This window comes from Leguminivora glycinivorella, chromosome 16, assembly GCF_023078275.1.
Source record: "Leguminivora glycinivorella isolate SPB_JAAS2020 chromosome 16, LegGlyc_1.1, whole genome shotgun sequence".
NCBI classification, from domain to species: domain Eukaryota; kingdom Metazoa; phylum Arthropoda; class Insecta; order Lepidoptera; family Tortricidae; genus Leguminivora; species Leguminivora glycinivorella.
In genome coordinates this window covers 21,319,788-21,332,123 of record NC_062986.1, presented here as the reverse complement: position 1 = coordinate 21,332,123, position 12,336 = coordinate 21,319,788, and the positions used below count along the sequence as shown (strand labels likewise).

At 36.6% G+C, this 12,336-nt stretch overlaps 1 protein-coding gene across 1 annotated transcript in view; it reads left to right on the top strand.

Annotated features, from left to right (window-relative positions):
• Nucleotides 1-1,318: 1,318 nt before the first annotated feature.
• Nucleotides 1,319-12,336, top strand: part of LOC125234834 (protein prickle-like) — a 264,305-nt gene continuing 253,287 nt past the window's right edge. Inside the window, exon 1 of the mRNA XM_048141248.1 lies at nt 1,319-1,428. The gene's annotated coding sequence lies outside the window, so the exon portion shown is untranslated. The remainder of the gene's footprint in view (nt 1,429-12,336) is intronic.

The following is a 12,336-nucleotide window of genomic DNA, read 5'->3' as shown; positions in this document are numbered from 1 at the left end:
CTGTAAAAACAATCAATAGCTAATCCAACGGTATATTTTGCCAAATTATTAAAATAATACAAATCGAAACAAACAACAATGAAATTATCATGTCATAAACCTTTTTTTTATGATAACCTCTATAAATAAAATAAAATAAATCAATTTTAATTCAGGCAAAAAACACATATAAAAGACAAAAAACAAACAAAGTAAAATAAGACAATACAGTGTATAAAAGTGTAAAAATACAAAAAAAAATAATTAAAATACAACATAAAATAATGAAAGCCATTACATTTTCACAATTAGGTACATCTTAACGTTTACTGACTTACTTACTTCCTATGATGGTTATATGATGGCAATCGTAGCCTCTTGGAAAACAAGACCTAACAGCTTGGTCGTATCAAAACAAGTTAAAACCCCATACCAAGTTGATAACTCCGAATTTGCTCTGATATACTTAATGGGCCGATTTCCTGTGAGCTTTCAACTAATTAAACTGATTACACGAGTTCAAAGTCGCCTTTGGCGTTACATGGATAAGGTATCAACGAATAAGCTCAGTGGCTGTTAATTGGGAAAAATTGAGGTTTTTAGTGTTTTTGGTAATGGAATTAAATAGGCATGAGTAGAGTGATAAGGTAATGAACATTATTTGGTTTATTTACATAGAAATTTGAATATGTATTAGAGTAAGTGCATATGTCAATCTTTCTCTCGGGTAAGCTCTTATGTCTATCTGAAAGTCCATTTTTTAAAGTGGGGAGATGTGAATGTTAAAATCTAAAAGTATTGTTCAATTATTATACTGTATCAAAATGAATACAGTTTCTGTTTCAATCAGTTTTTGAGTATATCAAAATGAATACAGTTTCTGTTTCAATCAGTTTTTGAGTGAGTGTAGGTATGTTAACTCTTTACTCCAAAATAGAAAAAATCCTATAGGACAAAATTATTATGCAACTCTTTTATTTTATAAAATATTGGTATAGGTGTAGATAATTACAGATGATCATTGATGTGACATATAGCCGGCAATGTAACTAACTACCATTATAATAGATCCAATAGGGCCAGCTACCGGAACATGCGACACTAAATCTGATATTATAATCAACTTTCTATCAAAACCAACAGATTTACAATATCGAATAACCCGTTTCAATTAACTAAAATGCAGTAGCGAAATTTCAGAACGCAACCCTACACCCATCTCTTTCTTACTCATTCACCTTTCCATCCCCCGTCTCACGCGTCGCGTTGTGCGGTTGGCTGCCTTCAGTAGCGCGTACGCACGCTTCGGTGATGCGCGTTTTGAATTTCGAATGAATTTTGCGCGTATTTTTTACTGGCCAGTATTTTTGAGTTTTTTAGTGGCCAGTATTTTTGTGCAGTGATGTGTGTGGCATTTGGATTACAGTGATTGGATTTTTTCGGAGTGAGGTTTGGTATATGTTTTGGTGTTGATGAGATTGCAAAAAGTTAACAATGTATTGATTAATTATAAAGAAGTAAAAATGAAGAAAAACTGTTTTTTTTTTAAATTGTGCTTTTCAAGATAATTTTTACTTTCTAGGCGTTAAAGTTTAAAGAAATATTTAAAATACTATATGTAATATAAGTGCATAAGCTTAAAGCTTCGCCGTCAAAGTTTCGAATTAGCAAAACACTTCTGTATCGAAAGTGCAGTAATTTCAATTGTTACCTAATATTTTTTTATGAAAAGAAGGTGGTTCTATAACGTAGCTCCTGGATTTAGAGTTTCCGTATTCTTTACCATATACGTAAAATCATTAAGTTATTGTAAAATTGTTAAGCATTTAAGTAATATAAATATCACACGTAGTTAATATAATCTCATACTAAAAAAAACGCCTTTTTGATAAAAATGAATATTTCAATGCCCGTCAGTAAATTAAAACTAGCCCAATATGTAAATATATCTTTAGATATAATAAAATTAAGGTTATACAAAAGAACAAAAGTTATAAATATCAGGTATCATATTGTTATTGACAAATTAATGATGACCATGAGTTTTTTCTATCGGTAGCTAAAAACGTATGTGTCAAACAAAAAACACAAGATGAATGCTCAGACTGCCAATCTGAATCCTAGGCCACTGTAGAACCCTTTCACAGTAAAATTCAAACAGACTTCTATAGCAAATAAAGCACGGTGTCAATACGACAGGGTTCTAGAGTGGCCTAGGTTTCTAATTGGTTGACTGTACCACAGCGGAACCGAAACGGTGTTGTTGTACCTAATTAAAATATCTTTAGATACATAAATTACATTATAATACATTCTTTACTAATTTATCTAGAAATCATTTAAAGCTAGAAATGTGGGTTTGGCGAGATTGTAAAAATTCAACATTTAAGTTGTCGTATTCTACGCTTTCTGTATGAGTAAGATTTGACTGAGATAATAGATAATGATAACTAAACTAAGAAATATTGCGATATTGTTAATCTGTGGTATAAGCAAGGGCCATGGAACTCATGGTTCTACCATTAGAACATACGTGTAGTCGTTTGCCTCCCGAGATGATTATTTAGCTTACACAGAACCCAAAACATTAAATTAAAAGTGTGATTTAATTGAACCCAAAATTTTCATCATCACAAATAGAATTCATGTCAAATCAATCACTGACATAATGACCTTTGTGCCTCGTACTTAAAGTGTCAGAAAGTGTTGTTTTCGCACTGAATGACTTCATTCACAGAAAATCTATAGATGATATGGCTGATGTTGTTTTTACCTGATTACGAAAAAGTATTCTTAAAAAAAAATTTGCGGTTTATAAGTTATAATAATATATAGTGATGTTTTTTTTTTTCGGTTAATTGGACAGTAAATAATAATATAAGACAAACTTTAGAAAAGGGTCAAGTAGCCTATTTCATAGACCTTTTGGTAACCGTCCCAGTTCTTGTCAATGTCATTTACATTGTCTTATAGGGCTTTATTATATCCAACACTGGAACAGTTACCTTACACGTATTATTCGTATTAATGCAAAACGCCCTGTACAGTTTTTTAATAATCGATTTTATCTTCACTCCAGACTCGTCTTTAATCCAGTTTTTACTCTCATACCTATATAATGGGTTAATCGCGTCTAGGAACCGTATTATAGATATTTTGAACCGTATCTTGACGGTTATATGGTAGTTAGTCTATGACAGGTCAGGTTTCAGGATGTATGTAAGGGATGTGGTGTACAATTTAAATTGTTTTGTAATTATAGTCAGATTCCAACGGGAGATTATATTGACGAAGCGAACCAAGTCTCTGTTTCAACTTGGACAAAATCAGACGCAGCGTTTACTAGATTGTCTAGAAAGCTCTTTACATTCACAGCCAATGTTTTCCTAGGTCTAAGCACGTAGCTAATCACAGAGTTTTCTCGCTACACAGAGGCAAGAGGCTTCGAACAAAACCCAATTTATGACATGTTTTTAAATTAAAGGAAAAAATAGAAAAATTCACACCTCCGGCAGGACTCGAACCTGCGACCTCTGGCCCTGCCGTTAAGATCTATTCTTACGGGTAGATGTTTGCTATAACGCCACCCTAAGGCGGTTGAGAGGGAAGACGGAAGGCATGGATAAATTCGCACACATGCAGCAGGCCTCCGTGGCGCAGTTGGAAGCGAGATGGCCACGGCAAGGCCAGAGGTTGTAGGTTCGAGTCCTGCCGGAGGTGTGAATTTTTTCATTTTTTCCTTTAATTTAAAATCCAATTTGTGACATTTTGACTATTTAAGTAGAATACTTTTCTCGATAGATACCTAGGGTATGTATGTACTTATTGGCTCCAGTTCCAGAAGCGCTGGTGGTAAGAGCGTGCGACTTTCGATCCAGAGGTCGCGGGTTCGAGTTCGAACCCGGCTCGTACCAATGACTTTTTCTGAACTTATGTGCGAAATGTCATTTAATATTTGCCAGTGGCGTTTCGGTGAAGGAAAACATCGCGAGGAAAGGAGGTCAGATGGCAGTCGCTTTCGTAAAACTACGGCCTACGCCAAATCTTGGGATTAGTTGCCAAAGGGGACCCCAGGCTCCCATGAGTCGTGGAAAATGCCGAGATAACGCAAGGAGGACGACGACGTATTTGTTGGTTCCAGTAAGTAACCGCCTGGTAGCGCTGTTCAATGCCAATATCCATGGCGTTTACACTATTGAGTAACTATTCCAAAACTTGAAATTGCAAACCTCCTGTTTTTTTTAATACTACGTCGGTGGCAAACAAGCGTACGGCCCGCCTGATGGAAAGCGGTCGACGTAACCTATGGACGCCTGCAACTGAAAGAGTGTCACATACGCGTTGTTACCCCATTAGAAACTTGTACATTCCCTTTTGCTGCACACAGTAAAAAGGAGTGCACAAGTTCCAAGGAGGGTTCGGGTTGCCGACGACTCAAAGAACAATAGACGGAATAAGTCAGTTCCGTAAGTCCTCCCGTCATCTATCAGCACACCGAACCCTCATTGAGCTCTGGCAGCCTTACTCACCGGTAGGAACACAACACTATGAGTAGGGTCTAGTGCTATTTGGCTGTGGTCTTCTGTAAGGCGTAGGTACTACCCCAGTTGGGCTCTGCTCTAGATTCGAGCGAGAAGATATACTCTGTGCTGTGCCCTACCACACAAAGGAGGGGGTCGTACGAAATCCTCGAAAAGTGCATTCGGCGTTTAACAAATGCTGCTCACATTTCTAAATTAAATGAAATAAAATAAATAGAGTTATTATCTTAAAGAGTGTGTCTACAACTTTTGACTATTCAGAATCTCTAATTATTAAAGGTATAATAAATAAACCCACGCAAAGTTGACCTAAAATGAGAAAAACGTATGTTGCCGTTTAGTAAACTTTGTTAAAAAAATTCAATACTTTAGTTATAACATTAAGTGATTCTAAAAGCCAGATAAATGGACTAGAAGTTTTGAGGTTTTTTATATTTTTCCTCTCAAAGGCAACAAAGAAATTTTACCTTAAATTTAAACTATCGTAAAATTTCCATACATTCGCCATTGCTGTCAGAATTCTCCTTTCGATTAGATGCCGTGAGCGGCTCATCGGAGGCAGACGTGTCGCCGGTGGCTCCGCGTTGACAATTAAATTTGACAAATATTTTGACAGAAAATAGTGTACGTACACGAAAAACCATACCAGTGTAAAACTGCGCTCAAAATAAATAGGGTAAATCAAATATGTCAGGTGGAGATCCAACCTCATTTAAAATTTAAAGGTGCATGGCTTGTGCATAAAAAATAAATAAAAATATATCACATTATTAAAGAAAATAACGAACACAACCGAATGAGTATAAATGATTTCATTCTAGTTCGGTTAAATTGAAAAAAGTTTCATGTTTTGTTTTACTCATTGGAATACATTTTCATTACGCTGGTATTAACAGTACGTCATTTTAAAAATATCTATGACAGTACCTACGTCAAATTTTGTCAACCAAACTTCACAGGTTGTATGTAAACAATTACAATTTAATTTATTCATACATATTCAGATACGTATTAATCGATTCTTACTTAGAATAGAAAAAAGGGGAATGCGAGCGGGTATAGGTATAGTGCTTCTGGTTCAAATTTAATTGTGTATATAAAAAATGACTCAATTTCATTAAAGATTTACTCTGTGCATACCGCGAACACGTAACCGTGAGTTGAAAACAATAATAATTATAAATCACCTAAATACATCGTTGTTTACAAAGCGCTTGTTTTGAATGCCACTTCTCCACTCAACTAGACCAAATATTCATGGAACACCAGCTGGTGACCAGCATAAATGACTATGAACAGCCGTGCAAAAATATCTGATTTTCTATAGTGGGCCATATGTATATGACGACATGTTCCCGGCAAAAATTTGTGATGCTCCGTGACCGGCAAAAACATCGTCTCTCTTTCTAGCGTCTCGCGAGCGTATAGCGTCGGGCCAACTGAATGGAAAAAGACGCCGCGTCAGCGCGGCTTAGCCATACAGTTGGCCCGACGCTACGATTAGTCGGGTAGCGATAGCTTTTGAGGTTTCGATAATATTCACGTTGCTTCTTTTTTGCATATAGTTTTTAGACTATTGATCAAATATAAAAATAATATTTTGGGTCGTCCTAGGTACCTGCTTAGCTCGAAATTTAGGTATTTCTATTTTTAAGCAGTGTTCAGTCAAAGAAATATTCGAGAAGAAATTATTTGTATCTATATAAAAACAACGTGGTTGCCGATGTACATATGCATTTTGGGTCATTTTCATCCATGGGTTTAATGATATTTTAAAAATGTCTAATATTGGCCCTAAAACACCTAACAAAATATTAGAGTTGGTAAGTGAAGTCTTATACCATTCAGGACATTATTATATATATATTTTCTTAAAGTGTGTCACATTTTATCCATTGCTTATATATAAAAAAATTTTTTTTTAATAAAAACCCTGTCAAAGCCTGAAAAAAAAATTCATGTTAATAAGTTGACGTCTATATTATTATAAAATGATATCAAGTCATCATTTTTAATTTGGGTCACTTTCATCCATGGGTTTTCAATATTTGGCAGAATAAAACGCAACGCAATAGAGTAGTATTTTAAATTTTTGCGCTGTGTGGCGCGCAACCGATAGCCAATCAGGTTGGCGCATGCCGCTGGCGCGACGCCGCGCTGTGACACGAGGCGTAGGTACCTACTTCTCGTGCGCAGTCATACATAATTTAAAATTGCCAGAGGGTCGGGCTTTGGCGGGATTCTCCCGATTTTTTTGTAAGTCTTCCCAATTAAAACTTATACATAGTAGGTAACCTTAAGGCTGCTTTCAAAAAAAACGTCAAAAGAATGTAAAATTGATAGTTTTAGTCGGTGAAATACTACACTTTCCGTTATCCAATAGATTTATTTAATTCAAGTTCCAGTTAGAGCATCTTATTATCTTGATTTTTATAAGACTGGATTTTTGAAAACTAACTCACTAAATTAATTATGAATTTTTCTCTAATGCACGTTTAGAAAAACGCACGTATAGAGCTGAATCAGTCGATCTTATTTGTAAAATTTGGACAATTTTGAATATTAAAACGGGTAAATTTATAATTCGTATATCCTGTACCACAATCATTTCAGACTAGATTTTTATTTTAAGTTTTTGAAAAAGAGTAAACTAGCCTAAGGCGAATTCAATTTTTTTCAGAAATTACCTAAAATTAAGTGACAATTTCTTTGAAAATCTACATCACATCGAAGTAAGTTTTGTACTAAATTAATCTGTAACGTTTACTTAAATTGCTGTTATGCCTTAGTGATTATAAATTGCTATTATTGATTTTTGCCAATTTTTTGAAAACGAGCCTTCACCGGTACAATTATTACCACTTTTGGACATTTTCTCATATTTTGTTAGACCAAGTAGAAAAACTCCTATAATGTGATATATATTTATAAACTACTCGCAAAGCCCTTTAATTTGATACCACACACGGTATGATCAAGCGCTCGGTTGCGATTTCACTATTTTTAACACGAAAGCCCTCTTAAGAACTTTATTACATTAGTAACGAAAACAGACCAATTATAAATGTCGAAAACACGTAAAGGTCTACTATCTAAAATAAACAAAGTAAACTAGCTAAACTATCGTAAATTTTTATTATGGTGCATTAGGGTAATTCCGAATGACAAAAATACTCTGGTAATTCCGAAGAGGGAATCTTGATATGATGGAAATAATGGTGATTTTTATGTGACTTTCGTAATTAGACGACTTTCGGAATTACCCTAATGCACTATTATTTTACATTTCCCTACGAAATCCTCGAAACTCCAGAACCTTTTGTCCCGATATTGAAGTACCTAATTCGATCCGGCGCTCCTATTCATACACCGTGATTATATTATTGTAACTATTGATTTCAGTTTTTAGTTCCACAATACAGGGTGTAATTTTTATGACGGGAAATATTTATGGATGCAAATGGATACAAAACCCAAAAACAATAAATTGTAACTTATATTATTAAATTAAAACGGGACTTAATCGCGTAAAACTTACGTTTTATATTTAACCCGACGTTTCGGACATGACATTACGTCCGTGGTCACGGGTAGACTGGCTGGGAGTTGTATCAACATCTTCTAGCTGTACGAGTTTTTCGAACTACCCGCACTTGATTGTCATCAGTCACTTTTACGCTAGGGTTGCCACTCTGCCTACATACAACACTCACGACATCCGATGGTATGAGACGGGAAGTTTTCTCACGTTTACACTTGCTAATCACTGGATTCCACGAAGATGAAATCCCTTGCCCTTCATTTTGATTGAAATTACGATGTTTCCTGATTTCAATCGCTTCACGTACTTTCCTGCTATAGTAAAGACGTTCAGTTGAAAGGACTTTGGGATTATGCAGTTCAATCCAGTGGTTCGGTCCTGACTCTAGCAAATGCTCGGCAACCGCAGACTTATTTATTTGTCGTTTTTTGACCGCCGCGATATGTTCTTTGACCCTTTCCGCTATGGTGCGTTTGGTTTCTCCAATATAAGAACTACCAACCGAGACGAAAGCCTGCGAAGAAGCATCCGAATGTTGCAAGACGACCGGCATTTATGCCCTATGTCAAGGGAGTGACAGACAAGGTTGGTACCATACTAAAGAAGTATTCGATACAGACTGTGTACATGCCGTTGTCGAAGGTGGCGGGGCAACTAAGGTCAGCAAAGGATGTTATTCCATATCAGACGCCAGGCGTTTATAAGATTGACTGTAGCTGTGGTAGTTCTTATATTGGAGAAACCAAACGCACCATAGCGGAAAGGGTCAAAGAACATATCGCGGCGGTCAAAAAACGACAAATAAATAAGTCTGCGGTTGCCGAGCATTTGCTAGAGTCAGGACCGAACCACTGGATTGAACTGCATAATCCCAAAGTCCTTTCAACTGAACGTCTTTACTATAGCAGGAAAGTACGTGAAGCGATTGAAATCAGGAAACATCGTAATTTCAATCAAAATGAAGGGCAAGGGATTTCATCTTCGTGGAATCCAGTGATTAGCAAGTGTAAACGTGAGAAAACTTCCCGTCTCATACCATCGGATGTCGTGAGTGTTGTATGTAGGCAGAGTGGCAACCCTAGCGTAAAAGTGACTGATGACAATCAAGTGCGGGTAGTTCGAAAAACTCGTACAGCTAGAAGATGTTGATACAACTCCCAGCCAGTCTACCCGTGACCACGGACGTAATGTCATGTCCGAAACGTCGGGTTAAATATAAAACGTAAGTTTTACGCGATTAAGTCCCGTTTTAATTTAATAATATGAGTGAAGATCGTGTTAGTTTAAGTCAATATAAATTGTAACTTGAATATTATTTCCTATATTTTCCTTAATTTTCATTTATAATGAACACGAAGCGCACGGCGGCATAATATATCTGCACGGGAAGCATGGTCGCGCGATAGACGATAAAATAGCAGGCCGTCCCTATCGCACTATTTGTAAGTGCGATAGGGACGGCCTGATATTTTATCGTCTATCGCGCGACCATGCTTCCCGTGCTGTACACCTTATAAAACAAAGTCCCCCGCCGCGTGTGTCTCTGTGCGCGCGCGTGTGTGCAAACACAGGTGGTGAGACTGCGGTAGCCATTATTGTAATTATTCTCATTATATGGCATTAGTATCCTTTTTACAGATTTTCGACATTACCTCAATTGGTTTCGAATTTAACCCTACCTTAGAAAAATGGTAATCAAAATACGTATGTATTTTTTTTACTTACATTTATCTATCCATACTAATATTATAAATGCGAAAGTATGTCTGTTTGTTTCTCCGTCTTTCACGGAAAAACGGAGCGACGAATTGACGTGATTTTTTAAAGTGGAGATAGTTGAAAGGATGGAGAGTGACATAGGCTACTTTTTGTCTCTTTCTAACGCGAGCGACGCCGCGTGCAAAAGCTAGTGTAATATAAAGCTGCAACACGACTGACATTTTTCAAAAAACAGCCAGAAGGAGGTTCCACCGGTGGCAGTGTTTGGTGTGGCCGTATAGAGGTTTGTCCTGCAACCCTGTAAAAATCCGACCGTCGGTCTACCTGTTCCAGGTAAAAAAATGTTGGACGGCCTGACCAAACGGCGGGAAATAGCCAAGGGGTGTTCGACCAAATGTCATAGAGGACCCTGGGTTGTTTTTGACGCTGCCATTTTTTTTTCAAAATGACCGTCTTTTTTAGACGATTTTTCAAGTTTGTCGTAGAGCACTCTAATTTTGGTCGTAGAATCTCCAAGCAGCCTTGATTAGAATGAAATAAAAAAAAATTGAAAAATGCGACAAATGTGAGAAAACTGGCTACTTTTGTTTTGTATGGCAACTTTTAAATCGTAAGAGATAGCCGGGGGTGCTCGACCAAATGTCATACAGATCTCGGAGTAGAAAAAAGTTGTATTAAAAAAAATTCAAAATGGCCGACTTTTTTTTAAATTTCAAAATGGTCCTAGCGCGCTGAGATTTGGCACACGAGTGGACGGCCGACGGATTAGTATTCAAAAAGAATATTATTGAAAAATTTCAAATGGCGGCCTTTGTGGGCAAATTGAAATTTGTATGGAAGATTTTTTTAATAACCATATCTCCGTAACGGTAGGAAAAAGGTCAAAAAAAGCTTGAACTACACAATTTCAAAATGACCGACTTTGATTTTGGGAAATTTGACTTTGTCCCCTCTCGCCGCCGTTTTTGACTTTTCCAAAAAAAAAAATTCTCATTCCTATTTTTGGCCTCCGTTTTTACCACGTGCCAAATTTTACCGCGCTCGGACCGAAGATAAAAAAAAATAATTCAAAGTCGGCCATTTTGAAATTTTGTAAATGCCATTCGATGGACCTAAGATAACTGTACAACATTAGTTCAAGCACTTTAACCTTTTTCCTACCGTTACGGAGCTATGGCGATTAAAAAAAACCTCCATACAAATTTCAATTGGCGTTCAAAGGCAGCCATTTTGAATTTTTAGAAATTTTCTTTTTGTATACTATTCTTGGGGCGGCTATCCACCCGTGTTGCGACGTACAGACTTGCAATTTTGAGTTTTAAGTATGTTATTATAGCTTACTAGACGACGAAAATTTCTGCGTTCCGGTCTTATCCAGAGGTTCTCAAATAGGGGCCTGAAAATGCGGCGAAATGGTTCCAGTAAAGGATGGTACGGCAGTGTTGGCTTCGTGCTCGACTTGGCGGGGGTACTGCCGTGCCCCCAGATTAAATTATAAGATAGTTAATTTTAATGAAAATGTTTATCTATTTGTATTCTTTTGCAGCAGCGTCTCAGCGAATCACAATGAGTTGTCTTGCCTTCGGCCGACCAATCGTATTAGTCTCTCGTATCTAAGTACTATTTAACGAGAGCTGTGATAGGCCTGTTTAAAATTATGGATATATATTAAAATCATAGTTCAAAACGATGGTTTTTGCCATACCTTTAACAGGCTTTAACACTGGCGTGTTTATTTTTGATAGGGGATGATTTTATTATTTCATAGTATAATTCCTCAATAAGGAAATGATGTATCTATTATTTTCGAGATACCTACAGTATCAACCATTTCAAAAGCTTTAACTGTTGTTTTGTGAAAACTTTTTATATAGTACTTTGGAGACTAGTTTCGAAGTCGTGACCGTTTTCAGACGTCCGTGACTGGCATCGCCTCGGCCATTTTGTACAACCGCGTTAAGAGCAAACGTCACCCAGCGTAAAAATCAACAAAACTAATCATGCAGTGATATCATAAAGAGATACCCAAAAACGCTGGCTACGCTAACAGGACTCAGGGTTCAGCATGAGCTAAAGCTTAGGTACTACTTTCCCAAGCGCTTATCATGATGAGTCGTACCAAAACAGCGTGTCTTTATATAATCTCTATATTGTACCAAACCTGAGTTCTACTAGGTACAGCCGAGCCAGTGTCAGCTCAGTGTCAGCTCTATCTTGGATACTGCTCACCCACGAACTCACCGTGACGATTTCTTTAATTACGATGATAATTTGTTTGTTATTTTTCGAAATACATTAACTTTAATGACAATTGGCGTTCATTAATTTTTAATGGTTAATGACAATTAACCTTTTGACTGTGTAATTTTTGTTAATTACCGTTCGGCCAATACTCCTAGGCATTTCTTGCAGCCAATCAATAAATAATATCCTAAAACATTTGGACGACCGAGCTTCGCTCGGTTCTATTTTATTATATCACGTCTTTAGAAAAAAAACTTATAAATACAAGAACAAAAAAAAAACAAAACAAAAAATTAAAACTTAATTTCTGGC